Source organism: Dermacentor silvarum, chromosome 7, assembly GCF_013339745.2.
Source record: "Dermacentor silvarum isolate Dsil-2018 chromosome 7, BIME_Dsil_1.4, whole genome shotgun sequence".
In the NCBI taxonomy this organism is placed as follows: Eukaryota; Metazoa; Arthropoda; class Arachnida; order Ixodida; family Ixodidae; genus Dermacentor; species Dermacentor silvarum.
The window spans coordinates 77,775,921-77,796,765 of NC_051160.1; the positions used below are offsets into that span (position 1 = coordinate 77,775,921).

The 20,845-nt window shown below is 48.2% G+C and overlaps 1 long non-coding RNA gene across 1 annotated transcript; it reads right to left on the reverse strand.

Annotated features, from left to right (window-relative positions):
* Positions 1–958: 958 nt before the first annotated feature.
* On the reverse strand, positions 959–20,167 carry LOC125946515 (uncharacterized). The gene is made up of 3 exons (XR_007467635.1): positions 19,982–20,167; positions 1,106–1,242; positions 959–1,044 (listed from the first exon to the last, which is right to left on the reverse strand). It is a non-coding gene; the product is annotated as an uncharacterized LOC125946515 (long non-coding RNA).
* Between the last annotated feature and the right edge of the window lie 678 nt (positions 20,168–20,845).

Below are 20,845 nucleotides of genomic sequence, written 5' to 3' on the forward strand. Positions count from 1 at the left end.
AGTTTAAAGACGTCAAAATGCTCTTTATATTCAGCAGCCTTTTTGTTTTTTGTTTTTTTTATGTCAACTGCAGGACGAAGGCCTCTCCCTGCAATCTCCAATTAGCCCTGTCTTGCGCTAGCTGATTACAACTTGCGAATGCAAATTTCCTAACTTCATCACCCCACCTAGTTTTCTGCCGTCCTCGACTGCGCTTCCCTTCTGGTGGTATCGATTCTGTAACTCTAATGGTCCACTGGTTATCCATCCTACGCATTACATGGCCTGCCTAGCTCCATTATTTTCTCTTAATGCCCATTAGAATATCGGTTATCCCAAGTTTGCTCTCTGATCCACACCGCTGTCTTTCTGTCTCCTAACGTTAGGCGTAAAATATTCACTCAATCGCTCTTAGTGCCGTCCTTAGCTTGTTCTCGTTCTTCTTTGTTAACTTCCAAGGTTATGCTCCATACATTACCACCCGTGGAATGGAGTGATTGTACACTTTTATTTTCAACGACAATGGTAAAAGAAAAGGGTACATGCTTAAAATGCTCAGATTGGCGTCAAATTTCTCAGAATGGCTCCTGTAAACAAAGTAACTAAAGGGCTTGGAAAAGAAAATTTGGTAAATATTGGTCGGAGCTTGAATGAGCCCGCTTCTCCGACGCCAAGGCGGATCCATTGATCTGGATTACTAAAGATTTGCCTAGTGCGTGCGTCATTGCACACGTTATGGGTGTATAAAGTGAGTGCGTTAATGGAGTTCCCAGTTCTACAAATGGTTTAACGCTTTCGCATTCCCACACGCAAGCAGTCATGAGTGTATCCCATGTTTTTCAAGACATATATCATGTTTGCTGAAATCAACATTGTGAATCTTTGTTACACCTTAAATTGGAACAGGAAAAAGGGCCTGCTCAAGACACAACTAAAATAGGTTTCCGAAGATTCATTCTAATGTGAAAGGTGTAAACAAATTACTCACTTTCACTTGTGAACGACATTAGGCTTGCATTTTCGTGGTTCGTAAAAAATGTCCAATGTTTGCTTGGTTTGGTCACTCTGCAAAGGCCAGAAGCGTAAATAATGCTTCGTAGACAAAATGCGCGTTTTCCTGTCTTACGTTATATTTCCATGACGATACTGTTCGTAGAGACGGACTTTGTCTTTGTCAAGCTCTGTGCGTACTTCCTTCGCGCATTTTTCGTTAGAGTTACCAGTTGTTTTAACCTTCCACATCTCCGGATTTTTTAACCAAATCTGCAAAAGAAATAAAAACCAGCAATGCTCTTATTATGCAACCTAACCTTTATTAAAGTACTCTTAAAGCAAAGTATTATTCTTATCTTGTACTGTTAGCCCTTAATCGTATTTAATATATTGAAGTTACCACAACAAGTTTTGCACCGACTATGATAATATTGTCATATACATTCACGATTTTGCAACGTTTTCCGCGGTGGCCCACGTTCCAGCAGTAAAAGGCGCACATCATTTTAACAGTGACATAGTCGAAAACATCCTGCCTCCCGTTCCCATAATACCAAAATATTCTAAAATCCTCAGAAAACGCTAGAGTAAAATACATTGATGCGCGATGAATATTTAGAATATCTTATCTACAAAACATTTTGCATCAATCTGCGTACATTTGACGTCGAAACGCTCTTAGCGCACGCTTATATCCCAGCAATTAAAAAATGAATGCACTCGTTAACACGACACCCGTTATGTACCATTTGAATTACTCCAGAATTGAAAACGAGCGTTTAAGCAATACATACTGCAGAATTGGTGATGGTATTTGCGAATTGGCTATGCTTAGCTCCAACTAATCGTTCGATCACATGGCATTTGAACTGTAGGCTAGGTAAATCATGCTGCCTGTTTCATGAGTAAGGGCCCTAGGACGTTCTTTCGTGCAATATGTCATCATTACTACAAAGTAGTGGGTTACATGCAATTTTAGAGACACAGACCATGCCCACCAGATAGGATCACTGACTATTGAGTGAGGAACCCGCGAGAACTACTACTGGCCAAGGCGTCGCTCTTCCGTCGGGAGCGCATTGAAAAACACATTCATGCGCGTGTACTTTCTTGCACGATCGTCGTCATCGTCGTCGTCGTCGTCGTCAGCAGCAGCAGCAGCAGCAGCACTGCCAGCACATTTATGTCCAGTGCACGGCAGGTGCGTCTCCTAGTGGACAAATTGCATAACTAAGACACTAATTCCATGCCTATAAATGCCCATTAGTTGTCGGCTCTACATATTTCGCGATCTGCCCAACTTTATTTCTTCCTGCGATTGTCCACTAGACTATTAGCTACCCCTGTTGCTTCTCCAATGCATACCGCTATTTCTCTGTTTCTATATGCTACGCCTAATAATTTGCGTTAGATAACTTATTGCACAGTTTTTTGTCTTCTGTACAAGCTTCATTATTAAACGCCACGTCTCTGGTCCACATGTTTGCACCGGTAGAACAAAATAACTGTGCACGTTTTTTTTTTTTTTTCGTAATTGGTCCTTGCGCCATTAAACGCCACATATCATCAACGATAGCGGAAAGTGACCGATCGTGACTGTAATTTTTCTGGAAATTGCATCTGACTTACCCGAAAGCCCGGGCCGCGCCCGGCCCGTGGGCTGGGCCCGGCCGGGTAGGGCACTTTCTTCCCGGGCTCGGGCCGGGCTCGGGCGCGGCATGTGCTTTTTGACCCGGGCCCGGGCCGGGCTCGGTAATTTTGATGCGGGCCCGGGCTGGGCTCGGACTTTCGGGTGGTGTGCATCTAACGTGCAGCGAGTTATCCTCGCGTGTCTCGACTCTGCGAAACCTGTTGCCCCGGCGCAGCTGGAAGCTAGCACGTGCTACTCCTGTGTACTTCCCTTTTCTTCTTCCGTCGTATTTTGCGATGTTATCGAACAGAATGTAAAGGTGCAGAAAGACCAAAGTCGCCTCAAACCAAAGGATGCCATTGTATTTCTTACCTAAATCAATGTAATTTAATGCTTTCAGCGCGGTGCAAGCGCGTTCGGGATTTGCTGATTATTCACAGGCGAAGTTGTAAAACGATGACTGGTAAGATAATTCGTTACGCGGCTGAAATATGGCACTGCGTCCATCCATGATGGCACGCATGATCTCAACCGGCCGCCTAGCAGCAGCGCATTACGCTGCACCATGGAGCAACGAGAAGCTTTCTTTCACCATTTACTGCATCCATGCGCTGCGCTCACGACCGGTCGTAGCTGCGCTTCGGCTATAGTGAACTAAAACACGGTTGAGTGGGACGAGCGGCTGGGGTGGCACATGCTTTGCAGTGAGGCGCCCAACGTGGAAAACTACTGTGGTGGCGCTGCGATAGGAGTGGATTTAAGTGGATTGGGCCGCATCAAGGTCGTGCCGTTGGAAACTGCTGGCGATACTGCTCGGTAGGATCATTCGTACTACTTCGCGCGGTGGTATTTGCGTTCAGGCCGCTGAAACTGGTGTTCATAATTGCATATTACATGTATTTATGCCTTAAGAATAAGTACCTTTCATTCTCTTCTTCATCTTTTTTTTAATGCCGCTCAGTAATGTTTTTCGGTCTCGGGCATGGTTGGGGCCGGGTTTGGGCCGGCTTCGAGCCGGGCTCGGGCCGGGCTCAGGCCTGAGGTAAAGGGGTGCCGGGCCGGGCCGGGCGGGTAACATAGATTATTTCCGGGCCCGGGCCGGGCCGGGGTCTTGCCATAAAACTTTTGGTCGGGCTCGGGCAGGCAGCCCAAAGTAAAACCGGGCCCGGGCCGGGCCCGGGATGAAAAAAAATTGGCCCGTGCAGTGCTCTAATCGGGATCCCCTTCGACTAAATAGGGTTGTTACGCGTACTAATTTGCACAGAATTGAGTCTGACTACCACACAAAAACTCTAGTTTTCTGGCCAGGCTACGGAACAATACCTTAGAAGGCATTCCATAAATTTAGGCACACGTTGAAAGGCCCAGCTGTTGTACACTCGTCACAAATCAACCCCCCATCCTCTGCCACTGCGGCATGCGTTATAATCAACTGCAGTGTTTCTGGATGAAATACTACAGAATGTTACTCTGAACCGTAACCCGAACGCAGGCTTGAATGCTTCTCCAGGGCTGCATTTCCATGTAAAAAGGCTCATGAGGCCTCAGGCGCTTGTTACTCCACATATCGTTTATAACTTGTTGTACTAATATAATATATGTTGTATTAGTAATAGTAATAATATACGTTGTACGGTGTGGGCAAACAACTGCTGTTTCAATTTTATGGTATTTCAATGCAATTTTTTTTTCGATAGCTTTTGCGAGAAGGGTGTAATTTTAACAACCGAACGCCCTATATAGGCGGGTGGGTTGAGTTATAGACACAGCAAAACAACAAAATTGCACAAATTCCTATATAATATGTGCAGCATTTATATAGAGGGAGCACTCCAATAGCCAGCCGGGCGTTATGTGGCATGGTTGATCTCGGTAAGAACGTAGCGCGCTTCAATTCCGCATAATATAGGACGCCATGCGTTCGCTGCCTTCACAAGCCAAGCATTTTCCCAGGCGCACTGGTGACTGTGGCGTTCACACTCAATAACATTGAGACAAAGCACAGACGTCAAGAGCTGAAACAATCACAACGAAAAAAAATGAAAAAAAAAACATACTTCGTTGCATACGGACACATTCGTGCCGGTGGGTATAGCAACTGGTGCCACTATGCGATGAGTGCTGGCATGGATTAAAATGTGAGTGCTAAATGGTGGAACAAGGGCCGCGTTCTCCCTTGCACAGCTGGCATGAGCGTCGTACGAAGCTCGCTTGTTTACATCTTTTGTGTTCTCATTGCATACGATCATCCTGTGGTATAGCCATATTAATGAAAGTTCAATGGGTGGGTTTTAAGGATTATGAGTTCTTAGAGTTCACCCATGTGGCCGTAGCACGCTTTCGAAAAAGTGTTTCCTAGATGTCCAGCTCAATGTTGACGCTGTAAGCAAGTTGGCTACACCATGGGTCAGAGTCCCGCTGCTTAGGTGCTCAGGACTTTGTGTCAGTTGTTGCAATCTAGGACAGGACCAGAATAGCGGATGAAGTTCAGCGTAGGTGCCATGTGTGCAGTGAGAGCACCGGTTGTGGCTCTCCAAGACCAGCTGCGCTCTAACGACAGGGCCACATGGACACAGTCCCTGTGAGCAGACGCCTGAGATGCACAGCATCTACTCGGGAAAAGTTTGATGGAATCGACACAGCATACAGAGGGACTGTTTGGGCAAGTTCTCAACGGCGCCCAATTGTGCGCCTCACCATAGCCTCATTATGCTCGTAGTAGGATTCAGGGACATGTATCCTACAAGGCTAGGATTCATACTAGGATGCATCATACTAATACGCAGTATGACTCACTGATGCGTTATGAAGCTCCTCCTTTTCATGTATCCTAATTATTCAACTTCACTGTGACCTGAGACACGGCCGACGTATATGCGCTCAAGTATCGGACTTTGTGCACAAGGAGACCTATTTTCTATACCACGCGGTGGGTGGTCGAAGTGTTACAAGAGGCCCCGAACGGCTTTTTACTGTCTCAATAGATGTTATGGACAGTTCCAGACGTGGTTGATCTTGTTTAACTTTCGCGAAATATGGAAGCAATGCATCGGCTCGCAAGTGTCTCCTCGAGTGAACTTGTTTTCATTTTTTGTTCGAGCCCCTTTCTATTCGTAGGCTGTAGAAAAATGGAAATAAATGTATTTGTCATACGTATAGCCAAGTGGAGTTCAATAATTTTCAAATTTCGTTTGTATTTGTTCACTGTGCTGCGCTCAAGAGGCGCCAGACTACTACCTCCGAGCAAATCCGTATGCAATAATCACTGCAATTTGTAGTGCCCTGAAGGAGTGCGTGGAGTTGTTAGACCCCGTTCGTACGTTCTGCGTGGGCTTCAAGGCAAAGCACTTGTGACGCCACTAACCTCGATGGTAAGTGCAAGGGTGCCCTTGGGAATTCCCTCCTGATTCTCCTTTGATGCTTCTCGCCTCGAATATCCACTATATTTATATCGCAACAATAGAACCGCTCAGTGTGACCCATTGATTTATATGACGAGACTGAAAGCGCATTACACGACAACACGGAAACACTGTCCTCTATCCCTTGTGAAAGGCCATAAACGTTGCTTTACTATATTAGTGTTAATATGCCCCACAAGGCAGAAGAATATTAGACAAATAATATTTGTTTAATAATTGCAGGTGTGACTAAAATTTTAATGTGTTCGCCCGTAACTGTGTGTTTGCGCATTGTAAGGTGCAGTAGGAAAGCGTACGTCATAGGAATTAGAAGAATGAATGAATGAAAAACTTTATTTCATGAGCTTTTCATCGCATACGCCGGATGGAACTGGTTCCCACTTCACAGGAATCCATATGCTGTTCTCGCCGCCTGGCCCCTGGTTACGAGCCAAAGGTGGTCTTCCAGGGCGGGGCTGGACAGCAAGATCTTCCATCGCTCACTAAGGGGTTGGATGGGTAGGGGGATCATGTTGGGGTTAGGATTGGTAAGGAGTGGTGGGTGTTGTTGGCTAAATTTACATTCTGCTATCATGTGTTGAAGTGTACCTGGCTCGTGACACACGGGGTATTCTTGCCTGTACTGGCTCGGGTACATGCGGTTTAGTAATCGGGGATGGGGAAACGACTCTGTCTGGATCCGCCTATATGTTGTCTGCTGCTCCCTCGTTAACTTGAGGTGTGGCCCCGGGAAGCTCCGTCTCCCGTTTCTGTAATATTCCACTATGTCTTCGTACGTGACCAGTGGTTGGCTCTTTGCGTTCTCCTCTTCCCTCTCCGCGACTGCTGCTCGGTGTGATAGCGCTCGGGCCTGCTGGTGGGCAAACTAATTGCCATCCACTGCGGAGTGGGCCGGAACCCAGAATAATTTTATCTCCTCCCCTTTCGGGCAATCCTTGCCTTTGAGCGCCCGAAGCACCCACCGGGACACCCAGCCCGACTGGAAGCTCCTATACGCTTGTTGCGAGTCGGTGACCACTCTGGTCCTGCCTTGTCTAGTGAGGGCCAGGGCAATTGCCAGCTCTTCTGCTTCGTCAACATCGTTTGTTTTTACCATCGCGCACGTTAGCAGCTTTTCTGTGGTTGTCACCGTTACGGTCGCCCAGCTTTTTCCTCTGTGTTTGGAGGCGTCTGTGAAGATTACCCCATTCTGCCCAGCCAGCAGCCTGTTGTAAGCTTTTGCTCTCGCCTCCCGTCTGCCGCTGTGGTGTGCTGGGCTCATGTTCTTGGGGAGTGGTTTTACCTTGATTGCTTCTAGCCAGACGTCTTGTAGTTGTCCTCGCTCCGTCTGACGATCTTCTTCAGGACTCTTCTTCTGGCCTTCGTTTGACTTAGGCGATGCTTCTGGCTGGAGAGGTGGCCCTCGATCAGTTCGTCTACCGTGTTATGCAGGCCCAACCTCATGAGTTTGTCCGTGAACGCACTTATCGGGACTCCGATGGCTTGCGTGATTGCGTTTCGTAATATCACGTCGATCTGGTTCCTTTCGACCGTGCTCAGCAGGAGATACGGTGCCACGTACGTAATTCGGGAAATCACGAAGGCCTGTACGAGTCTCAGGGTGTCGTTCTCTTTCATTCCTCTGCGTCTCATTGCCACTCTGCGGAGCATGTGCCGTACTTGCTCCGTCGTGTGCTTTAGCTGTCTCACAGACGCTTCCACCTTGTTGTTTGCTTGTATCACCAGTCCTAGGATCTTGACACTCGGGCCTGGCAAAATGTCTTCTCCGTTAAGCACCACTTAAATATCTTCCTTCAGTCTTTTCTGCGCCCGTTGTCGTACTACCAGTAGTTCCGACTTTTGTGGCGAGCATCTCAGGCCGCATTCCTTGGCATATTTGCATACCACTTCCGCCGCCGTCTGCAGCGTGTCTTGCATCCATCCGTGGGATCCTCCAGCCTTCGTCGTCCAGAGCGAGACGTCGTCGGCGTAGAGCGCGTGCCCCAAGCCTTCAATCGCTTCGAGCGCCTTGGGCAGGTGCAGGAGTGCCATGTTGAACAACAGGGGCGAAAGGACCTAGCCTTGAGAGGTCCCCCTACTGCCCAACTCGATAAGCGAGGATACTTCCTCCCCCACTCTGATTCTTGCTTTCCGATCTGTTAGGAAACCTCGAACATAGTTATATGCCCATTCTCCACAGCCAGTGCTCTGGAGGTTGGTCAGGATGCTAACGTGGGAGAAGTTGTCAAACGCTCCCTTGAGGGCAAGCGCAAATATGGCGCGCGGCGAGTGCCTCGTGGCCTGTTTAATGACCTCTTCTTTGATCTGTATGAGCACTGTCCTGCGTGCTCAGGTGCTTTCGGACACCAAACATGGTTTCCGGCTTTTTTTGGTTCTGTCCAAGTGTCTCTGTAGTGTATTTAACACTATCCTTTCCATCACCTTGCTCACGCAGGACGTGAGGCAGATGGGTCTCAAAGTGTCGATGTGCGGGGGTTTTCTCGGTTTTGGAATGAACCTAACCTCTGCCTCCTTCCAGCTTCTTGGCAATTTGCCGCTTTCCCAGGTCTCATTCATGTGCCTGAGGAGTTCTGCTCTCGCTATCATCGCTCAAGTTGTTCAGTAGTCGGTACGTGATGGCGTCCGGCCCCGCAGCGCTCTTCTGGCTGCTCTCTGCTATGGCTATTCTTAGTTCCGGGCCCGTAAAGAGCTTGTCCAATTTCTCGTTCGGGAGGCCTCGGTACGCTCCCGGCTGATCCTTGCTGTTCTCCGTCTTGATGTATTTGTTTTTCAAGTCTTCTAGTAACTTCTCCACGTCCTCCTCGTAATTGTTCAAGGTCCGAGCCGTACTCCTGTTTGTCTCGCTCTTGCTTGTCATCGGGTCGATGAGGTGCCTGAGGAGCTGTCACGTTTTGCGGGTGATAGGGTTCCTTTCTTTACATAAATCCGCCGCATACTCTGTCGCATTGTCGTTTATTTCCCGTATCCCCTTGCGTAACTTCTTCTTGTCTCGTCTGCCTTTTCCAGCGTTTGGTTAGGCTGCTTCTCGCTTCCCACAGGTGTGCCAGTCTGGCGTCTATACGGGAGGTTTGGTGAGTGGTCGCGATCGTTTGCGTCTGTTTTTCTACGATGTCGAGCTGCTGTTTCTCGCAGGTCTCGTACGTCTGTCTTATTGTCCATTCTTCCTCATCTGATTCCCCTTCTTGCTCCTTTCTCAGCGTATCCCAAATGGTAATCCTCGCCGTGCCCGTCTACACCTTGAGGGCGAGACCTCTGATTGGGATTCTGATTACGTCATGGTCCGACCCCAGATTCGTTCCCACGTTTTGTCATGAGGCATCCAGAGTCCCTATCAGGAACGAGAGGTCCGGCGTGGTGTCTCTTGTCGTGCTCGTGTCCATGCGGGTGGGTGTGTCGGGCACGTTGAGTAGGGTCAAGTTGTGCTGTTCTATCAAATGTGCTAGTTCTCTCTCTCTCTTTTAGAACACAACCGGTATCCCCATGTCGTGTGAGAGCGTTGAAATCTCCCAGTACGAGCAGCGGCCGGGAGCCTGCCTTGCTACTGCGTCCGGTATTGTTCCCGCCATGTTTATTCCTTTCTTGGTCGGCCTACAATACATGTTCAGTATAAACACGTTCTCCGTGTTTCCTATGCCTTGACTGTGCAGCTCCACGAGGGTGTGTTCGCATCCCGGCTGTGCCAGTCAGGTGCTGAGTTGCCGCTATACAATTGCGTACCAATGCTGCCGTCCCCTTCTCCGTCGGATCCACGTACGGTACATACCCAGGGAATCTGGGTCGTTGGTTTATCTCTTGTAATACTATCACGTCTAGTTTGTTCTCGAGTGAATCCACGTGTTGTTGCAGCTCACCCACCTTGTTCCTGAAGCCACGGCAATTCCACTGGAGAATCACCGTGTCTTCTTTCCCCCTAATATTAGTTCGCTGCGCCATCTTTGGTCAAGTACAGGCTGCTGCCTGAACGGTGCACTTCAGAACCTGGCTTGGTGTACGGCGCGTTCTTCCTGCTTTTCTTTGCGAGCTTGAGTTCGTTGACGTTGGCTTCTAGTTTGCTAGCCTTCGCACTGGTCTTTGCCATCTCTGAACAAACTTGCTCCACTTGCACTGCTAGCTGCGCCATTTGGCGTGTGAGTTGCGCCACCGCGTTGCTGACCTCTTGTAGGGGTCGGGCCCACCTTGGTTCTCCCTCCACCTCTTGTAGACTCTGCGTGTCAGGCTGAGTGTCCCGCTTGGCTAGTTTGCGTTTCACGTTCGTTTCCTCCTGTCTGTAAGTTTCTGTAGCTACGATTTTGGCTAGCAGTGACTTAGTCATCTCGTCTTGCTTATGTAATTGTTCCGTCAGTTTCGCTATCTGTTTGTTTTGGTGGTCTATTTGCGCGCTCTGTCTCTCTATCATCTTTTTCAGTTGTTCACATTCCTCGCACTGACTTCTTCTATCTTCTTGACCTAACTTGGGGAATTGACTCTTATCTGCCATGGAAGGTCTCCCTGCCCAACCCGCCTGTTTGTCCGCGTTGTTCCTCGCCGGTGTCGGGGTCCTGCCTCTCGATCTCGATCTTTTCTTCCTTGTACTACTTTGGTCCCTTGTAGTGGATCTGGATGTGCTTCTCACGCCTCCTCCTGGCGTTGCCGACCGACCTGCTCCACTGCTCAGGGTCTGGTCTCGCCTGGACAGATGTGTTGACAGTGCCTGTTGCTCGTGCTGCTTCTGCCGCTATCGTTGCCGGATGAGGTAAGGCGTGATGAAGCGTTCCGGGCATCCTTTGGTACCTGTGACGTGACCTGCTCCGCGCAGCGTACATTTGGCCACACAGGTGTGGCCTGGAGCTGGGTCTTGCGTGCCACACTCGTGGTTGGCTCGCGTTCCCGGCCATGGGCAGGCTGTGCTTCGGCGTCCCACTTCGCAGCATACCCAGCATACGGGCAGGGTCTTCTTATGCAAGGTGCATCGATATTCCGCTCCGTACAGCCAGAGGTAGTGCGGCACATCACTTCCCGCGAACGTTAGAATGACTGTTGTCGAATCCTTTCCCATCCTTCTTACCGTGTAAATTTCGAATCCGTGCCTCCATTATGTTCTCCTTGATCTCTTGGATAGTCAGTCACGTTGGCACACCATGAATCACTCCCTTCACTGCGTCGTCGGGCGTCCAGTCCATACATTTCCACTGAGTGTTCTGTTTCTCCGACCTTGATTTTGCTCACTTCGATTAATTTCATGGCCATTTCCTTGGTGGGAGTATTCACGGTTGCGGTGTTTTGGTTCTGGTCTAACCTTAGCCGAAAGTTTGCTTGTCGCCACGTCGTGTTTGTGGCCTGTAGCCGAACCAGCGACAGTTCGGACGGTGCGAGCTTGGCCACGTCGAGTTCACTTCGCGGCCGCATCACTAGGTTGTAGTCGTCTAGGTTAAGAGGCGCTGGCTTTGGTGCTGGCTTTCTGATCGTTAAGCTCGGCTGTCGCTCCAGGGGCGAAGACGGTGACGGCTGGCCGGCGGTTAGGTTTAGCTTTCGTCGGCTTCGTCGGCGTTGCGCCTTCGAGGCGGCCGTGATCCAATCAGCTGCCGCCGTTGATTCCTGGCTCTCCTCGTTATTGTCTTGTTACATATCGTTGTCTTCGTCATCCATGCCTTGATTGTACTTTACTCCGCGCGCGGGAACCGCATCGCCCGTGCCGGGCTGGACCTGCTCCTCGGCCGTGCTCGTCTCTGGGCCTACCAGACTGGCGTCAAGCTTAGTTCGCGCACACGGATGAGTGTCTTTAAATTCGCACAAGTCGCACTCACCGGCGTAATTTTAGTGTCCCCGGGCGCCTTTCACTTGGCTGAATCCGATGGTAATACTAAAATTGCACAAAAAATAGCCTAATCGCGACTTTGGGTGTTCGTTGCGGAGCTCATGGAAGGCACGTCTAGCTCAGCGCGTCATGCACGCGCTCCGAATTTGAAGAGTTAGTGCTTTTTTATTGCGATAGCAATTATATGGACACTTCAACCGGATTTCTGCCGTCGGCGTCGCCGTCGTCGTCGCCGTGAAGTTTCGTATAGATTCCAAGGGCGATAAAATCGTCGCCGCGCGCGTTATGCGCGCTATCACGAAGGGGGAACTCCCCCGCGCTATCATGGAGAGCGAACGCTCGGCGGAAAGCAAACGCGACCGTCGCTCGAAAGGCCGTGGGGATATGGGAGAGAGAGGGGGAGGTGAGGCGGCGCTGTGCTCCGGCACCAAAGGCGTATCTTGCCACTCAATCTCCCACGCGAAAGCAACAAAGCGGGAAGAGGGGGGGGGGGAGGGGGGCAGCTTCTCTTCTGCCAACAACTTCTGCCTTTGCACTTTTCCCGGTGGTGCCGGTCGCCCGAACCGTCTCTTATCTTCACACGGCCCTGACATTTGTATGCGCAATGCATTCACCACTCAGTTTCCGTTGAAGCGACAGACCGCGAGAACCTTCGCTTGCTGCCAGCGTTTTGACAGTCGTTGGCTGCGGTCATTCAGTGTGATCTATTCACGTTTGCTTGTGCGTGCTGACGCCGGGATTGTTAATTCAGTTAGTAAGCCAATGTGTCCAAGTTTATGCAGCCGATGAAAATACAATCCCTAATCCGAATAGCTCTCTACTAATTTGCTATCGCAGTCGATGCTTCGCCTTTCGGGCGAAACTGCGACATTTTTTTTTTTACTTGTGATTGTACACCAAGGAGAATATAGTGCACAATGTGTGCGTTTGTGCCATTTTGGCATTGTGCGACTGAAGTGCTCATTGACAACTCTACGACGTTTGTAGTAACACTTTGCAGTGTGCTGAAACTTTCAATTTTCGGCGAGCGTCCTACGCAGTGGGAAATTTTGCTTGACGGCCGCCCGACCAACAAACACAAGGGCTGTCTGTAGAGTCAGGTCAAAAGACGGGGAGAGGGGCGTAGCACTGTCTTTCCTGTTGAGCCCGCGTTGAGGGCGGCTTTTCTTGGCAGCCTAGGGAAATCGATGGAACCTAAACGCAGCGTCTCTCTACGCACAATCTCCCTAAAATGTATTATTCATTTATTGCTCTAGCACAAGTTGCTTCATCTTGAGTTATTATTATTACGTTACCAATTTTTCTATGAAGTCATACATATGAAAACGTTGCGTACATTTCAAGAGAAGTTGTTCCGTTATTATTATTATTATTATTATTATTATTATTATTATTATTATTATTATTATTATTATTATTATTATTATTATTATTTTATTTCGTGGGCCCTCAAGACATTTTCTGTATTCGAGTTCTGTACAGTGAATAGGGTGCGTGCACTCATGCAAGGGAGTTGAGGGGTGCAGTCGTCTTTTCATCTGCATGTCTAAATAAAAACTTTTTCACGGGAAGGTACTTCTCATAAACATATGACATGTGTATATGCCATTTTCAGTGATAAAATAAAAAGTTTCTGAAATATCATTACACAATCGGGGCTCTTCCAGAGGCTGTGAAGATAGGCAAAGGGGCCTGCATAACAGTTAAAGAAAACTGAAACTGAATAGACATCTGCTGCAAGCTGCCGAACTACTTCGCAGTATTCAGTACTTTGCAGTACTGAGTACTGGATAATTGTCCAGTACTCCGCCCCCTTGCTTTCGCTTCATTGCCAAGATGAGTTGTTCCATCCCGGTAAACAGCACACTTGTCTAGAACGCATAGCTCCTCCGAATTAGGTCCACGTATTTACCCTGAGGCTATCATTACCAGCTGAGAAGTTGTCATTGGTTCAAGCAAATACACGCAATTGAAGTTCACTAAAGGGGGCCATGCTATTCGACAAGCCACCAACGTTTGTCGCCGGGGCACCGTGCTAGACAGTAGACTTACGTGTCGTCAAGCTATGGACAGCGTTACAAAATCAGAAAGGTTTCGTGCAGTTGAACGAATGACGGTCATACGATAGATTAACAACACGCAAGAAACCACTCTACCCTAGTGACAGCTTCCCAGGTGACCAATTGCATATTTTGTGAAATGGCGCGCTTGCCTTCAAGGGACAGCCCTCATGAATGACTGGAGATCACCGATAACAGAAGTCTGATCTTGATTTTGGGTGTTTAACAGCCACCTTGAAGTAAAAATGCTCTGCATGTGAATCAGCCCCCCCCCCCCCCCCCCGGCTTCGTCATTTGGCTGCTTAAACAGTATTCACCAAGCTTATTCGTCTCAGTGAGTTCACACCGCAAGGAACCTTTCTTTGGAGGTTGGACACTAGGCCTTATTGATGGTTTTAAGTATGACTATGCATTCTACGCCCAATTGCCTTTCCGCCATTTGAAACAGAGGCAACTTAGTGATTTCCTGAGGTTGCTAGAGGGCAGCAATTGTGATTTTCACATGCCTTCGTTAGGCCAATGGCCTTACCCCTCATTTAGAGGCCAGCTATATGGTTCTTAAGCCTTGCACATGTACATGACTCTCCACTCAGTGCCATGCGCAAGCGAATTCGTGAACAGCAGAGTAGACGTACAGGTGGAATAATTTTTCGCCCGGACTGCCTTGCAAACCCCGCCGATAGCAAAGAAACAACCACGAGAAAGAGTGCGATTGTGTATAGGAACAAACACTATGTTCTGCAGCCATTTAGGGAGCGCGGCTGAGCGCATGTTACGTAATAAAATTTCCAACCAACGTGGTTTTCATTCGGTATGCCGTTTCTCAACAGGCAATTAGGCTTTTCTCTAATGCAAGGGCTCACGGTGTGCTGTTTCGATTTTAGTAGTTTTTCACGATGTACATCACAGTATTTTTTTGCCGACATCATTGCTGACATAATCTGCTGTTTTTCTGTTTGCATGCAGTAAAACATGACCATGTTTTTCTGTATCCAGTAACCAAAGTTTACGAAGGGCTACCTAAGTGATCGCTATAATACTTAAAGACACACTAAGGTCAGCGACCTTTGTGATGACAGCACTCGCAGCGCTCGCAGGACGTATTCGCATACGATAACTTAATAAATCTTCTGACCAGGCCCTGGTCAGGTCGGAACTATTGGACCAGGCCCTGTGGCTAGCAGAGAAGTCGGTACTTGTTCCCGCCGTAATTGTGGTTTATGCTGGCTGCTGCGCTTGCGTTCGCGCACAACAGTTCACATAGAGGGGGCTACTCGCAAAAGACGCGATTCGTATATATTAACACGATGATGATGCAGCCGCAGCTTGGCTCGGTCAACAGATGTCGGTCTAGAAATGTCGGTCGAACAGGCATCGATAAGTGCATTACCCAGGAAGAGCGGACTCGCTGTAGAGCATCAGAACGGAGCCACTGTAAACGCTCACCGAAAAAACTTCGTCTTTCCTAATCCACTTCCCCAAGCAACAGCCGCAGCAGTCCGAGAGTTGCTCGCCGACTGCTGGACTGCTTCTGACTCACCTCAGAATAAGTGAATAATAAACTGTTGCGTAAAGTATTCGCCAATTTGGTGTTTCTGTGGTCTCGAACCCCCGCATGACCGGCCAAACGCAACACTAGCCATCTCTCCTACTCCGAAAATTTGCAGCTGCCCAGTTTTGGTGTCTACGAAATTACGCTATGAAACGACTGCATATAAATAAACGGCACACATGTACAAGCGACTAGCTATACTCACTGCAACGGATATACCCATTATAACGCATGCGTATATTCATTATCAAAGCTAAGCTTGCTTTCCCTCCTTTCCTAGTGTTTTTCACATCTGTTAGGACGGCTTCATGGCGGTCGCGCGAACACCAAAATAAGCTGATAGCATAATTCGCTTATACTCTAGATAGTGTAAAAAGAGCTTTAAACCCTTTAACCACCAATTTAACTTCCGAAAAACGTACCAAGATGGCCATTTTTTAAGTAGTCATATTTTTTCCATGCAATCCTGATTCTCAAATATATCTTACATCATTGATTTCTGTACAGATTTAACACACCTAGCGGCAAAGTACGCTACCACATAATAGTTCGTCTCCGTGACGATTAGGTCAATGATGCCCCAGTCAAAAAATAGATGAAACCAGCCGAGAATGTCATTCTCGTCAGTGGGCTGCCGCAAGATTCTGGGCACTGAATAGAAGGGGAACCGCGGAGGCCCAGGTGGCCAGTTATCGGTGTTCACGCGCTTCCACACACGTGCACTGCTCAGTGCGTCACCGTCGTCGTCATCGTCGCCGCTCTCGTCGTCGTCTGAAGCAATATCCAGGGTAATGACAACGTCCGAGTCGCTTTCGGACACAAATTCCATGTCGTCATTAACGATGCTTTGTGTGCTGCTCCACGAAGTACCTCTTTTTCTTGGAGCATCGCCGCCACTGGCATTCTTCTTCCGAAGCGCCATTATGAAAACGCCTTAGGTGTCTATGAAGGCGGTGCCCTTGGCGGTGAACTCGGTGAAACTGGGCCATGAGGGAAAATGGCCGACGCCGCAAAAAATGATCGGACTGGCGTCGCATTTCTCAGATAGATTACCGTAAGCAAAAGAAATTGGTGGCTTTGCAAATAAAATTCGCTATATTTCGGTCTGGGTGGGAAACGAACCCAGCCCTCCGGGGTGCGAGACAACCACGCTTCCCAGAAGCCACGGCTGCTCCACGGTTCTGGCTTACTAAAGGTGTGCCTAGTGCATGCGTGATTACACAAGTCCCGTCGCATCCGTTTAGTCCCACCCGTTTAGTCAGCCATCCGCTGACTAAACGGGTGGCCCAGTGCGTGCACTAGCCTGCTGCACTTTAGGTACTACGTTAAGTGTTCATAGGTGTCGTTCAGGAGGTCGCCTTATATAGTGCCACACGTGTATATCACATTGTGGTTCGTTATGACTTGCAAGAAGTGTAGCTCCGATTGTTTGACTTATTGCACTACCATTTTGTCTTACAAAGAAGTCTAACCCCGATTGTTTAACTTCATGCGTTACCAAATGTGGAGCAGGTTACACGAAGGTGAAAGCAGGTGTAACACCTGCTTAACTTTTGTTCCGCTTGTCGCTTCTGGTCGTAGTGCTCACCACTCTCGTCGTCTTTCATGACCGCCACGCGTCGTTGCCTTGCCTCACGTCTTTGAGTCAGCATACATTAGCGGTCTGCACTACGTTTCGCTGCGTAGCAAAACGCTCCTGTTCCGCGTGAATCTTTCTTCGGGCCTGAGTGTCCTCGACGCTGACTGCACGCTTCAGAGCCATTTTCCTAGCGCGAGTTTACGTGCTCCTTCTGCGTGCGGAACCAGCCCACTGTTGAGATGCCAGATTCAAGCGCTCTCTTCAGGCTATGAAACAACGTATTGTTTGCGCTCTCACAGCCCAACAGGCAACCTCCACAGCCCAGCACCTGATTTTTATTGCGATAGCAGTTCTATGTACACTCCAGGTGCATTTCTACCATCGCCGTTGCCGTGAGGTTCCGCATAAAGTGCAAGGTGAGGTGAGGTTCCGTATAAAGTGCCTAAACATTTACGCAGAAAAACTCGCGTTAGCCACTTTTACGCCAAAAGCGATGGCTGGTTACTAAGTATGCATCAATAGCCAGCCTCTCCGGTAGAAGAGAAATTGACGGTTTTTCAGTGTCATTGTTGACTGGCACCTATCGCAGAGGCGTCAGGATGCCCACTTGAATAAGAAGGTCTTATCTATATTGCGCACCTCTTCAAGTTCATGGCCGGCAAAACTTGGTGATCAGTAGTTGACTCCACGCTAGAGTTGTAGCGAGAATGTTTTAGCGGATTTCGACGCTATTGCGCTCCCGTGCTTTCCAAAACTTCCAAGTCAAATCTTCGAGCACTTCAGAGAGGGGAAGCAAAGACACTACGCTCTCGCTAAAGCCTTCCACTGAGCACCTCAACAGCAAGAACAGTTCCAATAGCTTGAGACCATCAGACCACGACTTGCATTACCACCGACACCGACATTCATAGGGCACATATTCGACACATTTCACGATGCAATCAAGCTATCTTGCTTGCCTACCAGAACAACGAGCACAGGCATCATTATCCAACGTAGTCAGCACTCATCGTGACTCCCTACCCTCAGGCTTCGCGCCCTCGGCACATTCACCGTCAGCGCTGTGTTTTTCACAACAACATGAACTGTGCGTTTCAGTTTATGTAATGACAAATAAGACTGACCTGCCTACCTTGGCCTCTAAGCAAGCAACTCTGAATTGTTTGCACACTCTCTACTTTGACCGAGCTCCCATATGTAAGGATGGCCATTGCACTCAGACCAGCTCAACCGGCGCAGCGGTTGAGCTGGTCCCAACAACAGCTGGTGACAGCAGCGCACCCAGGATCTCTGCGAGGGGTGGCGTTAGGAAGAGTTGACAGTTTGCCAATACCATCTAAACAGCACTAATTTCGATTTCTTCACGGGAACTTGTCACACAAATGCGCTTTTTGCGAGTGTGCAGACGATTGCGCGTCTTACATCTTAGTTTCAGTACTCAAACGCGTAAGGAAAAAAAAGGGGTTAAACAAAAGGGGGGGGGGGGTAAGTCGGCCTCGGGGGGGGGGGGAGGGGGGGTTACAACCCTCGAATCCCCCCCCCCCCCGTCGGTGCGCCACTGGCTGGTGATCACAACAAATCAGCATCAGATACAAGATCTCTCCCGTCTCAATCAAAATTGGTTCGGTGTTTTTTGCCCTCCGAGGCACCTTTGATTACATTAACCACCAATCTGCTAATCGCTGCCAATATTATTCTACTCAAAGGCGTCCCTACAAAGAATTTTGACAGCCCTCCATTGCGGGTTCTGTGAAAAACTCGTGTCAGATATTCGTGTCAGATATTCAGGCTTTCAGATTTTTTGACCATGTGTGTTATTAAGCAGCAAACTCTAACTACCTCGCCGATATCCACAGCGGACTTTCTCTTCATGTCTTAATATTTCCCTTCTCTTTTGACTTCCCCCATTACATTTTAGCCATCCGGACTCAGTTCTGATTAAGCTCCCTGCCGTCGCGGGGTCAAGTCCCGGCCCCGGCGGCCGCATTTCGATGGGGGGAATTGCAGAAAACACCCGTTTACATAGATTTAGGTGATGTTAAAAACGCCAGGTGGTCCAAATTAATCCGCAGTCCACCAATGTGACGTGCCTTATAATATGATTTTGTTTTTTTTTGCGCGTAAAACCCAATAATGTTCAATTAACCTTCCTGTCTCCATTTATCCTTTTCTCTCTCTCTCTCTCTTTTCGCGATTGTAGAGCGGTCCATTCCCAGTGGTTCATACCTAGTTAATTAAGTTGGCGTCAAAAACATTAATTGAAGAGTGGAAGGACTCCTACAGGCACATCCCCGGTAACCCAAGCTGGCAACAAAGAGGTTCCTTAGAGACCACAGACCGACTAGCGCAAGCACAGTAGTCTTTGTTGGCGTCAAAGAGCTTCGCCGAATATCAGTATACCTACCCAGTCCCGCCTCTGCAGGGACCCATGTCGGCCTAAAACAGGTTCCTTCAAGAGCGCCACATGTGTACACATTGCCACATAATTGGTGACCACAAGGTGGTCCAAGGTTTCGAACCTTGTTACCTTAGCCCAGCAGCCCAATGCGCTCCCAATGCGACCACTAACTACCCAGTGACCCAGGAAAGCGTGAAAAGGGTTACATACAAACATACAAACATAGATATTCCCCGGAAAATACGTGACGTACCGAAACAATGCGAGCGCATTAAACTTATTAACCAGACATATTCATTGCTGTATTAAGAAAACAAATTTGTTTAGTGATTGGTATTGAACGGGCTCCTAATCGGAAGTGTTCGTAAATCAATACCTCACCTAATTATGTCTTACTACATTTAAGGGGTATTTTGATGGTCTTATATAAGTCACACCGATTGGACGGAAGATTTACTGCCGAATTAACTTGTGATGCGAGTTTTGGGCAGGACAAGTATCGAAAGGGTAAAAACAATGCGCATTAGGTATGACTGCATTGTTGGACCTGCTTTTACCAAGAAAAAGATCTTACACGGCAGAAGAGGTTTGTAGTACTATCGCAGGTCGACGGAGCAGGCGTAGGAGGCGGAGGAAGCTCCTCCGACTCTTCATCTCCCTTACACCGTTGTGCAGCGGCAATTAGCGCCAACGCAACTACAGAAATTTTGAGCAAACCAGCCATTCCTGGGCTTCAAGCTAGCAATGTTCCGCAGCGAAACCTACAGGCAGAGTCTCACATATATATACATCTATGGAAGCTTTTTTGCATAGTTTTCTTTATGAAATGTTCTACGTCGTTATTAATCACCATATTCGTAATTTTATAGCTCTCATACGCTCTTTCGTCAAAGGTCGAAGCTCGAACGAGAACGCATTCTATCCAGGCGCTTTCTCGAACTTGAAATATGTAGCCTAAAAGAAAGAATAAAGAATCAAACACTGAAGATTAATGCCCTAGTAAAAAAATTCATAGCTTCGTTCGAACACCCGAGGCATTCACAAAAATACAAATATAATAAATGTTTCAACTAAGTAAGGTTTTTATATTTGTGGACTTAATAAATTCCAGCAGTCATTCACAAAGGCACCACTAGTGGTGTCAAAAATGGTGTCACAGAACAACTATCAAGTAAAATTTACGTGCTCTTCGAAATTTTCCAACGGCCTACCTTGGTAAATCAGCAGATCAAGTGGCCTCTTTGTCTAGGTTCTCGGTAACGAACACGATAGTGCACAAGATTCTGTCAAGTACCATACTTCTCACCTGAATATTCCTTAATCCCCACATCCCGCGAAAGACCTTGTGTGGCCAATAAGTAGTCGGCTTTACTACTTGGTGATATCACTATCACAGTTGTTTTTCTGTCTCCTCCCAAATGAGGTGCAGATAAATCGT